This window comes from Lathyrus oleraceus, chromosome 2, assembly GCF_024323335.1.
Source record: "Lathyrus oleraceus cultivar Zhongwan6 chromosome 2, CAAS_Psat_ZW6_1.0, whole genome shotgun sequence".
In the NCBI taxonomy this organism is placed as follows: Eukaryota; Viridiplantae; Streptophyta; class Magnoliopsida; order Fabales; family Fabaceae; genus Lathyrus; species Lathyrus oleraceus.
Genome location: NC_066580.1, coordinates 437,888,769 through 437,909,378, shown reverse-complemented (window position 1 = coordinate 437,909,378; position 20,610 = coordinate 437,888,769).

Below are 20,610 nucleotides of genomic sequence, written 5' to 3'. Positions count from 1 at the left end.
AGAGAAAAAAAAGGAACATAATCATAAGTCAAAAATCGGAGAAAAAACCACGGTTGTTGTCAAATAACAACCATAAAATATCACTATGTGAAAATTATTAAGACACATAATATACCCTTAACTAACCTAGGGCCCCAATACACTCATACCCTCAAAAAAAAATATAACCACATCTCACAACACTCTAATACAAAAGTATAAGAAAACAAAGAAAGTCAAATACAAGTTTAAATTACTTTTTTGACTGATGCATCTTGGAATGAAGGACTTGAATCTTATATATAGCCTTGGACACCCTCTTCCTTCACAAAACTAAGCGATGTGGGACTTTAAAGAACTTGTATCTTATATATAGTCTTGGAATCTCTTTTCATTCACAAAACCAAGTGATGTGGAACTTTTTCAACATGTATATTTTTAATCAATCCCAACACATATTAAAATTTATAGCTGAATCCCTTGATACACCCATATTAACTAATGATGTATTATCAACTGTGATTATATACACATTCCTAAAATACCAATCTCTTAATGACTCTAACTTTTCTAACAAAAAATACAAGGCTAAGAAGGCGGTGAGTGAAGCAATAATCCAAAATTTTGACGAATTATATCAATCTCTCTCTCTCTCTCACTCTCTCTCTCTCTCTCTCTCTCTCTCTCTCTCTCTCTCTCTCTCTCTCTCTCTCTCTCTCTCTCTCTCTCTCTCTCTCTCTCTCTCTCTCTCTCTCTCTCTATATATATATATATATATATATATATATATATATATATATATATATATATATATATATATATATATATATATATATATATATATATATACACTTGCGAAGGGAAGAGAAAAAAAGACTAGATATTTGGATCAAGTGAAGTGTGTTAAAGCTGAAGAAGGCAAAATATTGGTTTAAGAAAAAGATATTAAGGATAGGTGAGAGACGTATTTTTACAACCTATTTAATTAAGGATATGATATCTCACCAGACTCTATCAGTCTTGACATTAGAGAAGAGGATCAGAACTATAATTACTACCGTCAGATTCATAAATAGGATGTAAAGGAAGCGTTGAAAAGAATGAGTAATAACAATGCAGTTGGACCAAACACCATACCTATTGAAGTGTGAAAAGTTCTTGGAGATAGAGGTTTTGAGTGGCTCATCAAACTCTTTTATTAAATTATGAACTCAAAGTGCATGTCGAATGAATGGAGAATAAGAACTTTAGTTTCAATCTATAAGAACAAAGGGGTATACAAAAATGTGTGAATTATAGGGGGTTAATATTATGAGTCATCCACGAAGTTATGGGAAAGAGTGATTAAACGAAGATTAAGAAAAGAGACTCAAGTCACCGAGAATTAATTTAGTTTTTTGCTTGAAAGGTCAACCATGGAAGAGATTTATCTATTACGGCATGTGATGGGGCAGTATCAGATGGACCAACAAGACTTGCACTTAATTTTTATTGACTTGCAAAGGGCATATGATAAAGTTCCTAGAGATGTTTTGTGAAAAGCTCTAGAGAATAAAGAGGTTAGAATTGCATATATTCGAGCTATCCAAGATATGTATAAAGGGGTGTCGACTAGTGTACGGACACAGGATGGAGAGACAGGTGATTTTCCCATTACAATTGGATTGCATCAAGGTTCAAACCTAAACCCGTACCTTTTAACCTTAATTGTGGATGTACTCATCGAACACATCCAAAAGTTCGCATCGAGATGCATGTTTTTTCCAGATGATATAATTTTTCTTGGAGAGTCGAGGAGGATTTAAATGAGAGGTTGAAAAATTGGAGACGAGTTTTAGAAACTCATGATTTTTATACTAGAAGTTTCTTGATCTTTCACACTAACAGTCACTACCAATATGAAAAAAAACCTCCTTCACCCACTAAGCAGTCTTCTTGATTTCAATTTTTCCCCTTCAAATATGATTCAACCAAGGTCGGAGGCACACATAGTGGAATAGGAGTTGTTGCCCCTACTTACTTGATTTTTTATTTAGTAATAACCTTTTTGTATACCACTTATTTTAAAAAAACATTAGTAAAAATATTTTATATTCAATAATGTGTTTATTTAAAAAATTAATTTATATTTTATGTAAGAAAATTATGACAAATGAAAATAGTTTTTCAATAATAATTTTTTTGAAGTATCAAATATCTAACAATATAAGATATAAAGTATTAAGTAAATATTTGATTATATATATATATATATATATATATATATATATATATATATATATATATATATATATATATATATATATATATATATATATATATATATATATATATATATATAAGGATTAAATATAAGATATCCCATACAATGTAAGCGATATTTAGTTTATACCCTGTCATACCCCAAAACTCACCCTACCTTTCACAAGGATCATCTAGGTCACTAACCCTAATCATATGCATATCCTTGTGATCATTCATTTCATCTGCATAATCATGGTCTAATACAAGAGGACAAGTATCATGGATTAAATAAATCACTAACAAGAATCTGATAAAGGAAAGAAGGGCACCCCTCAAAGATGCACATAGAAGTCGACTGCAATCTTCATCTCTGGCTAACGCATCAATACACATGTTGGCTTCCCGGTAAATATGCGGAATCCTTACTTCAATATCTTGATGTAATAATGCTCTGATTTTAGTGATCAGATTTCTTCCATGTTACTACTTTGTATGTTAGAATTAATCTCATTTACCACTTGTTGAGAATCCACTTCCATAATAATATTTCTAAAATCCATTGCCATGATAAGCTTTAAACCTTCCAAGACACCCCATAGCTCAGCTATGTAAACACTATTTATACCAATATGCTTGGAGAAACCTCGAAGCCACTCACCATCACTCCATATAATGATATCACCATTGCTCGAGTTGCCATCCTTATCTCTAGATACATCCGTGTTTAATTTAGCCCATCCCATTAGAGGAACTTCCCACTTTATAGGACTCAAAATTCTATGAGGCTCAAGCTGATGCTTGTTGCAGTTTTCGTAAGCTCGTAATCCTGAGTAAATTTGTTGATGTGAATTATCATGCTTGGCAGTCTATTGAAACTTCCATCATGTGTCTCCTTATTATGCCACGTCTAAATGCTACAGCAAGCTATAGCCCAAAATATCGTCTAGTCTTCCTTAGTATTCCATCCTAAGTTACTATTCATATTATAGAATAGTCAATCCTTCAAATTACTTTCAAAAAAATTAAATATCTTGTTAGTATTAACTGATGTCATCCATATCGCAACTGCACGCGGACAATATTGAAAGATATAGAGAGCATCTTCTTCGACAATATTGCAAAAAGAACACATAGCAGTGCCAAGGCTCATGCTATGTTTTCTACTATTGTTGAGCAATCTATCATGGTGAAGAATCCAAATAAAATATCGAACTCGTTCCATTACTTGAATTTTCCAAATATCTCTCCAAGGCTCATTGCTAGCTCTTTCTCCATAATCATCCATCAATTTGTACATGGCTCCAACACTGAAAGGTTTCCCATCTTGCCCAACACCAACCCTAATATTGCGGTCTGCATTAGTCTAATGAGGCATAATGGTTGCCATTTGTTGAAGCATGTCGTGAGGAAGCCAATGTTTCATTACTTCCCAGTTCCAACCAATATCAACATTACCAATGTCTGCAACCTTAGCTTCCTGCATGTTCATGGGAATCTCAATTTGAAGGTCAGCTATGCGAAGTTTGGAGCAATCCATATGTCATTCTAAGCATCCACATCCTTTCCATTGCCAATACTGCAAATACTGTATCTATCTAGTTCCGGCCAGACCTTGATAATACTTTTCCAAAGAGTTGAATATGATGGCTTCATGGAGATATCTCTTTTATCATTGCTTCGATTGTATTTCCCCCAAACAACATCACACCATAGCTCCCCACTTCTATTTTGGAGCTTCCAACCAAGTTTGGAGATACAAGCCTTGTTCGTAATGTCAAGCTTACTCAACCATATGCCACCATCATTCTTTGAGCTTGTCACAACATCCCATTTAATGACATGATGTTTCCCGTTACTACCATTGTCACCCCATATTAATCTCCTTTATATCTTGTGAATTTCATCAATACATGACTTAGGGATATAATATGTCATCATAGGATAGGTTGGTATAACTTCAAGAACACTCTTGGCAAGAGTCATTCTTCCAGCAAATGCACCCTGACCCCCCCCCCTTCCATAATGCAAGTTTAGCATTCATTTGATCAATAATGTAACGATATTCCTCTTTTCTAGGTTCCTTTCTAGTTAGAGGAACACCCAAATATTTACCAAGAGTTGTGGTTTCACCAAAGCCCAACATTCTCCTAAGCATATCTCACATGATCCTTGCTACATTCTTGGAGTAGTACATTCTAGTTTTCTCATGGCTTATTTGTAGATGAGTATAGTCGAAATCTTCGAATACATGTGATCAAGCAAAAGGACGAAGTCTTTGAAATCTTTAAGAGATTCAAGATGCTTGTCGAAAACCAGAGTGAGAAGAAGATCAAAGTTCTGCGAACAGATGGAGGTGGTGAATACACATCCAATATGTTTGATGCATTATGTGCAAAACATGGTATTGATCATGAGGTAACTGCTCCTTGAACGCCTAAACATAATGGAATAACAGAAAGAAGAAACAATACCATATTGGATTGGCAAGATGCATGCTGAAGCAAAAGAATTTGCTAAAATCCTTATGGGGTAAGTTGTTTCCCCTGCTGTTTATATTATGAACAAGTGCCCTACCAAGAAGCTGAAGAACAAAGTCCCTTAAGAAGTATGGAGTGGTAAACTACCATGAGTGAGTCACCTGAAGGTATTTTTCTCTATTTGTTACAAGCATGTTCCTGATGCGAGAAGAAGGAAGCTTGATGATAATAGTAAACCTATTATTCTAGTAGTATATCATAACACTGGTGTATACGGGTTGTTTAATCCGATTAATAAGAAGATTGTGATGAGACGAAATATTGTAATTGATGAAAATTATGTCTGGGATTGGAATTCTAGTGATGCAATCGACAAACCATTGATGAGCTATGATTTTTACGAAGCAAGTAATGGTGTCGAAGTTAAAGATATTGTTGATATTCTAGTTGAAGTTGAAGTAGTTGTTGACATGCCTGACACAGTCGAATTCGAAAATGGTGTAGCTAGTACTAGTCAAAGACCTCAAAGAACTATAACTCGTCCAACAAAACTTCAAGACTATGAAGTAACTAGTGATGATGAAGTCACACCAGATGGAGAATTAGTTCATTTCTCCTTACATGTAGGTGTTGACAAATCAGTTAGATTGAAGCCTTAAATGATAAACAATGGAAGTCATTTATGGTTGAAGAGTTACAAGCAATCGAAAGAAACAACACATGGGAGTTAGTCGAGTTTCCAGCATATACAAAAGTTATCAAAGTGAAGTGTGGGTTTAAGTTGAAGCACAATGTTGATGGATCGAAAGCAAGATATAAAGCGAGATTGGTAGCTCGAGGTTTTCTTCAAAGAGCAGAATTTGACTACTCTGGAGTATACACATAATTAGCAAGATTGAAGACTATTAGACTAGTAGTCATCTTGGCATGCAAGCAAGGTTAGTAGACAATTCACTTAGATGTGAAATCAGCATTCTTGAATGTTCCCTTAAACGAAGGAGTCTATGTCACACAACCTCCATGGTTTGTGATGCAGGAGGAAGTAAGGAAAGTGTATAAGTTGCACAAAGCGCTATATCGCCTTAAGTAGACACCTAGGGCATGGAACAAGAAGATCGACTGATACTTGGTCGAATTAGGATTCGTCAAATGCAAATTTGAGTATGGTGTCTATGTTCAGGTTGTAGCACAAGATATAACAATCATCTACTTATATGTAGATGACTTGCTAGTAACTGGAAATAGCTTGGAGAAGTTGTCGAAGTCAAAAAGCTTATGAAGAAGGAATTTGAAATGTCGGATCTAGGAAACTTATCTTATTTCCTAGACATGGAATTTAAAATTTTGAAGCAAGGTATGATGCTACATCAAAGAAAATATATCAAAGAGATACTCAAGAAATTCAGGATGAATGATTCGACTCCTGCATCTTTGCCTGTCGAACCAAATTTGAAGTTGGAGAAGCATGGAGAGGAAGACAAAGTCGATGCATCTTTGTTCAAACAAATTGTTGGATCTCTGAGATATGTGTGCAATAGTAGACCGAATATAGGTTTCTCAGTCAGATTAATGAGCAGATACATGAGTGAACCAAGGGTGTCACACATGAAGGTTGTAAGAAGGATCCTAAGATACTTAGAAGGATTGACAAACTATGGATTCTATTTCAACGTGACTCTGAAGCAAAGAAGTTATGGTTAATTTTTATTCAGATATTGATTGGTGTGGAGATAAGGAAGATCGAATAAGCACAACTACTTATTTCTTTCAAGTATTTTGTGCCCCAATCTCATGGTGCTCGAGAAAGCAACTTGTGGTGGCATTGTCATCGTGTGAGGCTGAATATATATCAGAATTCTACAATGCTTGTCAAGCAATTTGGATCAGATATGTACTGGAAGAGATGGAGGTCGAAGTGAAGAAACCTCTAGTGTTGTAGATCGATAACAAGCCAGTCATTAATCTTGCAAAGAATCCAGTTATACATGGAAAAAGTAAGCACGTTAAGGCGATGTTTCATTTTCTCAAGGAAAAGATAAATCGAGGTGAACTTGAAGTAAGACATTGCTCAAGTGAAGCACAGTTGACCGACATTTTCACCAAAAGATTGGAGATCGACAAATTCCTGAATTTGAGAAAGAAATTAGGAATAGTTCAAATCGAATATAGTTAGCGTTTGTTCGACACCTTGGATTATAGGGGAAATATGTTGAGATATAATATAATCCAAGTTGTGTGAGACTCAAGCCCAAAGTTAATTATGATTTTGGGTTATTATATTTATTACTTAGTAGTCAAGTCACTTGGATGTATATAAATAGATGTTTTATAATTAAGATTGTACATCACAATATCATTCAATAATATCAATTCTTATTTTATGTTTTTTTCCTCCTCACTAAAAATATCTCACGAACTAAGAAGAACTATATTTTTTATATTTGAAGAGTATCATTTCTTGGAATTTGATGAGTTAGATCATATTCTGATTAAACATGTTAATGTTACATGTTCAAACTTGAGTTATTCCATAACATTTGATGAAATTGTGACATGCTTGGTTGAATTTAATAAAAAAGAATAGTTTGTATCTTTCATAATTTTGTTCGTATTTAATTGACTGTTTTTTTGAAAACAACAAAAACTAATTTTAGTAAAATATTCTTGTATTATACTTAAGTAATCTTGATGCGTTGTTGCTGTGATGACTTGTTATTGAATTTGATTTAGTAAAGTGTGTAGGTAATCAATGGCTGCAGGAAATGTTCATTATCATCGGTTAATCAAATTGTTAAATTATTAAAAATATTTAATTTTTATTATACCTATTTCTAAATTCATATTAATAAATAATTGTGACGTGCTTCGGGTGAATTTTCTATATTAACAATAATGCATAATAGCAAATAAAGGAATATAAGTATTAAAGAAACTGCACAACCATTTGCGAAATTCACTCCAAATTTATGATTTCTCATGCTATCAAAATCGAGAAGCACTACAAGTATACGCAAATCGATTTTCAACATGCAAGTTCATATACTTTTCCTAAACGTGTCAAATAATAATGGGAAATGGGAGCCAATTCCCCAAAACTTACGTTGCGTTTTGTGTGGAGAAAATTGAGTCCATTCAAATTACAAATACTACCATTGATGGAGACATTCATCATTGTTCTTCAGGTGGCTAGAAAAATCCTCATGATAGTAATTAATATTGCCAAATCGCCACGCTAATTATACATGATTTTAAATAACAAAAATCAAACTCAACGGAACACGTGCAAGAAAAGGGTTACAAATATGCTTTGACCCATTTCAATAAAAAAAAATAGGTGTTTTCAATTCACTTGGATATCTCAAAAACTTTGTCAAATTGTTAAAACAATAATCCTAAGAATTTTCATCTTTATCAATATTTCTCCCCCTCTTTCTTTCATACTGAGCATTGTTTTTATAAAGCCTTGAATTGAAACCCTCGCGTGTTAGACTTTTGGGTCCAACCCAGCTTACACGGCTTTAGAAGGCTTAAAAACTAAAAATACTTATTCAAGAATCACCTTACACCTCTCCCTGAAACTTCAAAAATTATTCAACAAAATTGATGAAATTCAAAACAATATTTAAACCTTAATCTAAGCACTCAATTATAACATCCTAATATTTTTAAATGCATTATATAATTTCTAATAAAAATTATCGTCATATTTTAAATATATATTTTATTTTTATATATATATATATATATATATATATATATATATATATATATATATATATATATATATATATATATATATATATATGCATCGGTCAAAGATTCAAAAGAGTATTACATAAAATAATATCAATCCACTCCAAATGAATTAGGATATAAAAGTCATCTCACACGTGAATCACATTTTGATATTCACTTTTTATTACATTTATCTTGAATTTTGAATTGACTTGGACGTTGAAATGTTAATCTTGTAGATTCATCCTCGCGTCGTCGTATTGAAGATCAACACTATCACTATCAGTTCAGGATTCCTCATCACCAGCTTATATATAATTTTGGTTCTAGAATAGAACAATGACATTGTCTATGGGAATTTATTCCTAATTCTAGCAAAAATTCCACGAATGGATCATCCTAGACCCTAACTCAGATATGTACCAAGATCTTCGAGAAATGGAGACAATTACCTCCAAGGTCACTATGAGAATCCTCGACTAGCCTTTCAATTCTAGATCGCTTTAATTATCTGTCATTATCACGACTTTGAAGGTAAATTCATATTGTAACAACTTTCGACACAGTTTCACTACCAGAATACCTCTTCCATAGGACGACGAATCTAAATGCATTAGGCGGAGAACATATAACATTATGATTCCTAGATCATGATAAGGTAAACATAATTGTGAATGTAGAATCGCCAACGATAGAAGTAATTATTGTCGCGAATCACATGATACTTTGATGCGACCTAAAATGTTAGGCATTCTGATTTTTACTCCACTAACATTGTCATAACTAACGAAGATCGATCGTTAGAATGCCTCTTCCATCTAGAAATTCAACACTGGGTCAAGAAGCGAAGATCGAAGTACATTAAGGCATTCGAGAGGCTAGGAAATACCAAGAATCTTGAGTACAGAACTACCAATGATTTTGACAGTCTCCATTGCTTACGAAAGTGCTTACGATACATCTCGTAGGCCATAAACTCCCCGAAGTAACTTTTGATCCAGCGTAATCAAGCGGTCAGAACAGAAAAGATCGCACCCTCGGTAGGGACAGATACACATGAGGAAAGCAATACAAACTCCTAATAACATTGAAGTGGAACGCCATCTAAGACGCCTCCGGTAGGCATTCTTATATAGCTCAATCCACGGTTTCGCCAATCCGCATGGATATAGTATTGCAAAGAAGGAAACTAGACTCGGTTTGCACATATCGAGAAAATACTTAGTGAATAAGCCCTTAAGAGACTTCACCTCCATTCAGAAACTCTCTAAGAGTAAGCAAAATCCAGTCATATCCCAGGGGGTAAACTCTTATGTCTCATGCAACCACGCTGCCAATTAAGCTTATGAGGATTATGGAGAGCATCGTCTACCTCAAAATAAAGTGAAGCAAAGATACTGATCTTCCAAACTATTGAGAAGGTAAAATGTCAAGCTACTTCCAATGACAGACAAACATCTAAGATCGTCAATAAACAACGTCTACGACGACACTAACCGCCCTATATCGCTTGCCAATAAAGGTAGACAAACAAATCTGTGTCAGATGAGCACCCTCACCGAACAAGCGAAAGGAAAGTCGCTTCAGCCAACAGTATAGTCAGCTGAGGAATAAGTGGAAAAGAAGTAGAGCACCATACCCTTATGACTCCCTATACAAGTTAAGTACTCTTTAAAGCTTTTTGCACCATTTCAATAATTAATTTGCTAACTGTGGGACAATGCAAGTCTTGAAATTCCATGCAGGATGACATAAGCCACTCTTCTGAAGCAGATTCCACTCTTAGGGAACACTCTTCCCAATGTAGCGAGTGCATCATTCTTAGGAACTAGCCACACCAAGAGCATATATGGTGGAGTCTAAAGACATTCATCCTATACCAGGTTGACCCTGGGGGCAAGTATAAAAACCTTACCTTTGGCCAGGGATGATTCCTAACGATGCCGAAGAGTTACAATAACTCTTCTTAATCGAAACTAGTATCAATAAAACTCTGATTCATACTACAATGTTCAAAGAACACTTCAAACAACTCAACCTAATGAGACACCTTTTATAAAGGACAAAGTCGTGAGGGTTCTCACACCGAAAATGGACAATACTTCGTAACAGCAGTGACGCGGACTTGACGTTGAACAATACGAAACATGGATGCATGCAACACCCACGAGGAAAACAAATTTTAAATTTCCTGAACAAAAAGTAACTCCTAGCATGATAATAACTCGTTGTTCAATCCGAGCCTAGGAAAAAAGTAACAGACAAGATGTACTATACAATTACAAAAAAGAAATAAATGTATACCAGACGCACACAATTAAATAAAGGCACGGAGCATTAAGATAAATAAACATTTTTAGATATTGTTATTTTTTCCTATGCATGAAAGCCTGACATGTGAATAATATTTTCATCATCTATCTTAGTTTAGTTTTGGTGAAGACAAAAACTTATCAAAGAAGAAATATCAAAGAAGAAAAAGTTCTGAATCAAGAATCAAGAATGCATAAGCTTATGATATTTTGGAAATCAAAAGGATTTTATCATGAGATAAAGTACAATTTCAACTCATATTTGTATAAACTTTAGATGCTAAAAAATATTTCATCCAAACCCCTATAATATTTTCCCAACATTCATCCATGATTGGCATTCAAGCCACATCTTTTAAAAGGCTAAAGTTCAAAAAAATTAATATTGCAACTGATTACACATTTCAAGCAATTGATTGCATCTTGTCTCTGCCTAGAAAAATTGAAAATTTTAAAGGTGTCAATCAATTTATTCATTTGTGCAATCAATTGCATAATGGATCTGGCTGAAAAAATTGAACGTTAGAAAGGTGACAATCGATTGCACCATTCAAGCAGTCGATTACACCTTGGGAAAATTTGAAAAATATGAAACATTGATATTCCAAACCATTGCAATCCATCATGAATTTTCTCTAAACATTGCTACTAATTTAAGAGTTGTCTTATGATTTATTTAAAATAAAATATATCATATTTCCAATTAACCTCTTTCATTCAAATTTTCAAACAATTCATTCAAATTTCAAGTGTTTAATCACAAGCTTTATGGAAACTTTTTTCTGCATAAATTTCATATATTAATGAAACGTTTCATCAAACATTTGAGCACTTGAGTTATATATAATTGTGAATTGTTTATTGGAAATGGGATATCAAATTTCTAAATATTGGAAAGTGTCCAAAATCATTGTAACTCAAAGTATTTTTTATCTTATTGTTGTAATTGATCACCAAGTGTGTGTACTTTCTGAAAGTGTTTGCAAAAAGAAAATGGTATTTTTTTGTGTGTTGTAAAAAGTTCTTTAATTCAGGGAGATTCAAAGTCCACCATAGTGCTGGTTGTCCTCCGAAGCCCCGATCAGAGAAACTTTGAAAGGGTACATTCCTTCAACAAGGATATGAACTCCTGAGCAGAACTCATTCACCCCACTTCCTATTTGAGAGCTATATATACATCATACATATTATTTTGAGAGACTCCATAATACCCTCTTGAGTTTATTCCAAGTTATGATTGAGTTCGCGGGTAGATACTGTTGTCATGCTCTGACTCTATCTCTCATGGAAAATGGAAATAGACGTAATCGAATGTCTTACGGATTGGCACCATTACTCTTTAATGTGGCTGCATATTGTACAAATTGTAATATCCCATATACCCTTAAATGTTAAATTGGTTATCAATTAAGACCATCTGAGTTCCTATATACTATATCTCTTATCAATTGGAACAATTTGAGCTCCTATGTGCTCTAAAAGTTATCAGTTGGAACCAATAGAGTAACTAGTGAACTTTGAAGACACCAATCCTTACATGGAATATATTATAGATAAAAAGAAAAGAAAGATAAAGGAAAGAGTAATCAAGCTCCTGCACTCTGAGGCACCGTACCATGGTTGTCCTCCGAAGCCCCGATCGGAGAAACCTTGAAAGGGTACATTCCTTCAACAAGGATACAAGAGGGGGATATTTTGGTAACATTAATAGAGATATTTTGTGTTACTACTTAATATTATCGCGGTGAGAATCAGAGACCAAGCTATTGGATTAATTTGACTCGTAAAACATTGATATCACCATCGAACTTTTATTTTTCCAAGGGAATGGGAAAATATTCAAAATAAACATGCATAGTGTCGCATCCTCGAAAAAAACAACCGGCGGGACTCAAATAAAAACACAACACAGAGTCGCCACTGCGCGTTATTTATCCCAAGATAGGGAAAGGAAACGCTCAGAGAAACCTGGAAAGGAAATGGTCTTGCGACCAAAGAGAAAGGGTAAGGGAGTCGGTTACGCAAGGGGAAGGTATTAGCACCCCTCACGTCCGTCGTACTCGACGGGATCCACGTTCTAAAATAAAGAATAGGTTGCTAAACATCACACACACACACAAGGGAACGCAGGTGGGGTTAAGAGAAGGGAGCTCGATAGGATGTCGCATCCTATGCCTACATATCTTGTCTGGAACAAGAATCAGAGCCACTGTAGTTCGGCTTACGCACGCCAAACAACACAAAACGCACAAACAGATGGCAAACAGGGAGCCCGACAACCACTCGATGGAATTACGTCAGCATCCGAACCAAAACACGCACAAAACGGCAAACGTGGAGCCCGACCGCCAATCACTGGGCTTACGTCGGCATCCGAACCAAACACACAATCAGATAACAAGTAAACACACACAAAAAGAAAAAGGTTGCCCGGAGTGGTCTCGCACGACCACCTGCCTACATACCTCGTCTGGAACAAGGATCAGGGCGATGTAGTTCCCCTGAAAGGGACTGAATTACTAGCCAGAACAGAAGGAGACACAACACTAGGGAGACTACGACTCGAGCCTAGATGTTGTCATGCAAAGTCGTCCCTAAGTTCAGTTTTCTATCCTACTTGCATAAGCAAACTACTCCTATCCAGGAAAGAAGCAAGCACACAAGCATACAGAATAATTCAAGCATACATCAAATGAGAACAAGCATCTCAAACAGATATCCACATAGCACGCACTATAACCAAACAAGTGGCTCACACAATGGTTTGACTGCCTCAGCAAGTCGTCTGTACGGGCTGTGTTTGCTCTTAACCTTGCCATTACGAGGCTAAGGTGAAGCAGATGAAAGGATGAAGTGAGGATCAGACCTCACAGCTCTTATCCCTAACCAGGGAGAGCTTCTGACAAATGAGCATGGGTCCAGAATGGGGGAACCCTTCTATACTCAGAGACTCTGACACAATGTGCACTGCACGGATCTTGGGCTTGTGATCTCAATGCTACAACCATGTAATGGGAGCAAGGAGAAGACTCAACTGAATAGTGGGGGATAGATTGCTTATCCCTAACTTCCACCAATTGCCTTATTTAAAGGACTTTCACCTGCTTGGCACAAAATTAAACAATCACAATCATCGCCTCTTAAGGAGGACTTCAGACATTTATTTGCCCGGCCCGGTAACAGCCGGGTCTCCAGACTACATGAAGTTAGGAAGTTATACCTCAATGCAAGTTGCTTAAGCAAAGCAAAGCAAAAGTTCACAAGGAACTGAGCAACTAAAAGTACCTGGAAACAGTCAAACACAGTTAGTACTCAGACAGACAAAACTAAACAGCAAAAGTTCAATCAGTTAATCTATACAGATCAATGCACAACAAAGCAAGCTCAAAGCTCAATCCCAAACTTCACAACCTACAAAACAATGTTATGTTAGTGTACAAACATCAAACAACATCAATTGTATTTAACTTGATTCATTCTCCATGTGCATTATGCTTTTGATCCTGAAAAATCAAGCAAATATTAGCAACAAGACCACTAGGCTAAGCCTAGGGTCCAAAGGCAAGAAAAATTCCTAAACAGCAAGGTATTCACCAACCAAAGTCAAATTAATGTCAAACAAGAGCAAACACCATTAGTCTCATGTTTATATCACTCATCATGTTCATGTTATGCACAAAACAAGGCAAATTAGTTCAAATGAAGCACCAAACATGCAAACAGAACTATTGCATTCAAATCCATATCAAAACAAATCCAAAAAATCTCAAATAAATTACACCTAAACAGGACACATCCTAGGTCTAGCACACCAAATTTCAGCTTAATTGGGCAAAGGGAACCATGTCAATAAAAATCAACAAAACAGACACAGTTACATGCTCCAAATCACAACATCAACATATGCATCCACTTCAAAAATTCATAAATCCATGAAGACAATAAAGAAATGGATGAGACCAAAACAGGGATGTTACATCATGTGTCTATTACAAGCATATCAAATTTCATGATCATTCAATACCATATGAGCATTTCACATCAAATATTCAAACATGTGTCACATGAACTTGCACAATTGACCAACAGAGATGAAAAATAGCAATCAATTTGAAAATGCAATGTAAAATTCCACAAAAATTCACATAACCTCTTAACATGTTAATCAAACATCATGCAAAATTTCACATTAATCCAACAAGTATACGTCACTCAAAAAAATCCAGCAAATTGACATAATGAGGTGTGACACAAATTGTCACACCTAAGTTCCAAAATTCATAACTCAATGATCAGGTATCAAAAATTCATGAAATTTACATGTAAATAAGCATCAACCAGTCCACAATCATCACAAAAATTTTCAAGAATTTCTTTGTAAGCATGAGAATTTCACATTGAATTTGGCACAATGTATCAAAAATGCACATATGTGAAACATCCCTAGGTCAAACATATTTTCTACCATGCACAACTTCCATCAATAGGTCAAAAAAATTCTACATTCAAAAAGAAAGTCAACACAAAAATTTTCACATTTTTCTGAATTTTCTATGATTTTTGGTGAATTTTCTAAGGTGTTAATGATTTTTTAGGATTTTTTATGAATTTATTAAATTAATTGAAATTTGACAATGGCACATTCGTAATTACGTGAGGCGGGAGCGGGAAACGCGTTATTCAAAAATTCAAACCGGATTCAAGATCAAACACTCCTAAATGTCCAGAACTCGTCTTCTTCTTCCCCAGATTTTCCAGAAATGGCATAAACATGATGAACACCAAAACTCAACGAAAATTAACATGCGTATACTCGTTAGAACCGTCTTTCTACACACAATCCAAATATCAACCTAATTTTGTCCAATTGTTCCTTAATCTCTCAGATCGATCATGTTAGGGTTTGGTTACAAAACTTCCAATCCAGATTTCTTAGCCTACAGTCATCTATTTGCAAAACTACAAACATCACAATGATCTACATGACATACACTTTAAAACGCACATAAGCATTAAGCATAACTTGAGATTCGTAAAAATGCAAAACCTGGCAATGGCAGTGTTGACCGGGATGAATTCGTGCGTTTTTGCTCCAAACAGGTGTAGTATATGCTCGTGGAAGGTGAGTAGAAGAGTTGGATTCGAATGTAGTGGCTTCTAATGCTCGAATTCAAGATTCACCATGAATGATGCACTTTTGGACAGCTGCGAATCACCACTTCTTGTGCTCCAATGACCAAAAACAGTTTGAGATGATGATGAGAGGAGTTCAAATCAAAAAGAAACTCGAAGATTGATCAACAATTGATGAAGTTTGATGAAGTTGAAGGTTTTGTGTTCTTGAGGAAATTGAGAGAATTGGAGAGTTTTCAGATCTGGTTTTTGGTGAAATGATTTTCTGTTATGATTATCATGTGATTAGGAATATATATATGTGTGCTTAATCATCACTTAACCATATAATTAACCAAATGCCTTTGATTAGTGAAAATGCTTAATTTCAAGTAAGGGACAAAATGGTCTTTTCACATACAAGTCAATGCCAGCTCATGGACAGCTCACACACTCTCTAAATGACATGTGTGAGCTGTAGCAACTTGTCTCACTCTCATTGGATGCACCATTCTCATTTTCACCTTGTGATTGCACTTTATCCATTTTTGCACTTTCATTTTTCAAGTCAAATTCCAAACCACAAACCTTAGGCATGAAATGATGATTCCAACAAATTTCAAATACCATTTGTGAGGTGTAGCAAAAATTCCCACTCAAAAATTCCAATTATTTCAAAAGTTGGACAATTTTGCCCTTGGTCCATTTTAACTGTCCAGTTGAAAAGTGACTTTTTGCATTGACCACTTTTGAGAAAATCCAATTATGCACCATGAAAGTACATGTCAAATGGAGTTTGTGCATATAAAGAACTTGCAATTTGGACAAACCATGTGGAAATTATGGCCTCCTGATTATGGGTCATTTTTGAATTTCACTGAGCCATAATTTTCCAACCATACATGGGATTTTCAAGTTCTTGGACTTTTTGGAAAGGTGAGAACAAGATCTACAACTTTAATGTTGAACAATTTTTCATTTGAAGCTTCCTTGGACACGTGGCTTTGAGGTCCAAAACTTTCCATTTTTGGAAACTTCCATTACAAGTCACTTTCTATTTTTGGCAGTTTTTGTTCTGACTTGATTTTGTTCATTCTTGAGCTTTGAGATGTCATATAACACTTGTTCCAACATGAATGAAGTGTATCCAACTCATTTCCACCTCCAAATCCATCAGATCATGTACAGTTGACCACAGTTGACTTTTTCAACTGATAGATGGATTTGGCAATGCATAGATCAATCTGAGCTCCAATCTTCAACTGAAATGGCCCAAGGGTGAAACCCTAGCCTTAATAAGCACAATATAACCATAGAATGAACCCCATATCCATCATAAACCCCATCTCCTGATTATGCCCTGATTGGCCCAATACAACTGATTAGGGTTGACCAGTGGTCAAAACCCTAATCTCAAGGAATCTGCCTCCATCTCCTGATGAAACCCAACCATAATGATGATGATGTATCATTGCAATCAAGATGAAGACCAATACCCTTTGAGCATCACAAAAAACCCTAATTCACAGTCCAATCCTCAGATGGCCAATGATCAGTCAGTAAACCCTAGGCTTGCACTTTGACTTCCTCATCTCCTGGTCAAGACTTGGGAAGATAGCTTGCACAATGTAACCACATGATATGCAATGCCTAATGACCTAAAATGATATGTACAATGTTAATGCTAGTCCCAAGAGAAGAGGGCAAATTTTGAGGTGTTACAGCTGCCCCTATTCAATCCACTGTGAACCTGTCGATACGAAATAGCCTCGGCTTTCGGATGATCAGGATGAAGAGTGATTGAATACCAAGAACAGACGAACAATTTGCACTCTGATGGGATATAATTAACAGCGCCTGTCAGCATCAGCGAAGAAACAAACTCTTGAAACGTCGACCTGGACACCAAAATAAATGGTAACTCAGGGATAACCATGGTTTGAACGCCACACATCCACTCGGGATTATTATTCTCCTTTTTCTATGCTTTTCTTGAACCCCGAAATTTTCTTCTTTTCTTTTTTCCATTTTCTTGAACCCCGAAATTTTCTCTGCTCTTTTTTCATTTTCTTGAACCCCGAAATTTTCTCTGCTTTTTTTTCATTTTCTTGAACCCCGAAATTTTCTCTGCGCAAACAACCCTCGGATCTCTGCATTTGAACCCCATTCTCCTGTTTGCCAAAATAATGAACCCCAATCTCCAGTTTGAACCCCAGTCGCCTGACGATAACTCGCGATCGCCAATATGAACCCCGTTCTCCAGAAAATGCCTCAACATTTCCTTTTCTCCGTTTGAACCCCATCTCCAGAAAATGCCTCAACATCTTCTTTTCTCCATTTGAACCCCGGAAAATGCCTCAGCACATCCTTTTCTCCAATCTCTCGTGATAATTCCGCTGGCAACGTCGGAAATAACACCAAACCACTCTGAGGGCGACATGTCAGAGGGTAAACCTTCATAAAGAAGGTAGCATGTGTATCTCTTCCTCGGAAGACACCTTTAACGACCTCCATTGGCCTCGGCCAGAGTCTAAGGTAACACATGAACAGAAGATAATCCTGAGGACCTCATCCCGGATATAATCTTCAACTCCATCTCCATTTGAACCCCAGAAAATACCTCAGTATCTCCTTTTCTCCATTTGAACCCCGGAATCGCGCTGATCGCGTAACGTCCTCTGGTTTTATTTCCATCTCCGTCCGACGGAAACATTTCCTCCAATATCGCACTACTGGGGAACACTGCTGATCTGACGTCATGATGCTAGACTCCTCAGAGTAACATCCTCACCACTTGGTGCACCAAAGCTTCAAGCGGTAACCACGGCTTGAATTGCGCTGAACGCCAAACATTTCCCATCTCGGCTTGACGGAAAACAATTACTCCAGTATCGCACTACTGGGGAATATCTTCGATCTAATCACGATGCTGAACTCCTCGGAGTAACACCTCTTCACCTTTGGGCAAAACCACTTCTCGAACAGTAACCACGGTTTGAGACTAGCTTATGCTTGCAATGATGAATGATCGATTTTTCTCTGCGTAATGCTCCATAATTATGGAAATGCTACGCGATTATTATTTTTGTATGCAATATGCCATGCTATTTTTTCATGATGAATGCATAAAAAAGAAATATCCCCCTCAAGGGACTCCTTTGGGGAATACGAGACACTCTGCTGAGGAACTCGCCATTACTCCAACTCCACCCTGCTGGGGAATCACTGCTGCTGGGAAAAGGCAACCCTTGCTGGGGAAGAACCTTCTTTGCACCCAATCCACTCGAGAAACCGCTGGGGATAAGCACCACCAACACTCTGTGGGGATACAACAGTCTTGACTTGCTAGGGATATCAATCCCGACTCCGCTTCGGGAAGACCCTCACAGATATCTGCGGACTTCACTGGGGAAATGCTCACAGATACTCCGCTGGGAAATAGCAACCTCCAGGCTCAACTGGGGATGCATCACTCTATCATCTGCTGGAGATAACCATCCTGATCCCGCTAGAGAAACGCATACCACTCCGCTGGGGACAACCCATGCCATCCATAGGTAGAACCAACTCAGCTGGGCATGCAAAATCCGTCCACTACGGGAACTTGTTCAATCCACTGGTGGGATGAACACCGCTGGAGATATATTTCTTCGAAAAAGACCCGCTCCACTCGGGGATAACAACCTTCAGACCTGGCTACTGAGGAAACAACATCGTAAACCCGTCGGGGACAACCATCCTGACTCGGCTGGAGAAGTCCACAGACCTTGTATCTGCTAGGGAGCTAGTCCTATAATTCTGCTCGGGGACCTAGCTGGGAAATGAGAACAATTGGTACAGAACACCCGTCGACTCATCGAACCATGGTATCTACCTCCCAATCTCGCATCGGCTTTCCACTTTTGAGAATTCCCAGACTCGTCTGGACCTTTTCTGCTCCATCATCTTGTATTCCAAATCGTTCCGCGCTCGACGAGAACGTACTCCTGGAATTATACAGAAATTTCAATTTCTCGATTTTGAAGAGTCTTCTTGATTAATTTCAAGGGTCGTCGTACGTCTCAACGTCTTCGTCATTTCTTTCATTCCTGAGCAAACTCTCTGGGGATCTATTACAAAGCTTCCACATCACAACCTGCAAGTGAGTGAAAATATCCAACAGTTCCTGCAAAACAAATCATTAGATAAAACCGTGCCCCAGGCGTGTCAAGATTTCAACACTTGGGTCACTCAACCTTCCAAATAAGATTTCAAGCCTTCAATCTTATAAACATGCATTGGAAGGAACCTGTATGTCTTAAAATGCAAGATTCTTTATCAAAAATAACCGGATGTTTTTGCAATCAAAGCAGTAATGAAAAACAAAAACAAAATCATTTGACTGAATTTGCATTTTATTGATTTGAAAATGGGTGGCTCAAGTTGAGCAATACAAAGGAAGCAATTCCTGAAAAGAGGTAATTGCGCACAAAAGGAAAAATCTATCCTAATGGCAATGTGAAACCCGTGATCTCATTGAGTTCCAACTCGGTTACACCCCATATGTCCTCAGACTCTCCATGCTTTCTGCCTTCTGAACAAGATGATTCCGACTGATCCCTACCGGATATTATCCGTGATGCTTTAACCAAAGCGCAAACGATCATGCTGGACGCAGTTGTTCGTTTCAATCCCTCTTTTGCCTGGACCGCCCTTTCGGGTTTTCAGTCCACCGGGATACCCTTTTTTGCCCAAGTCGCCTTCTCAGGTTT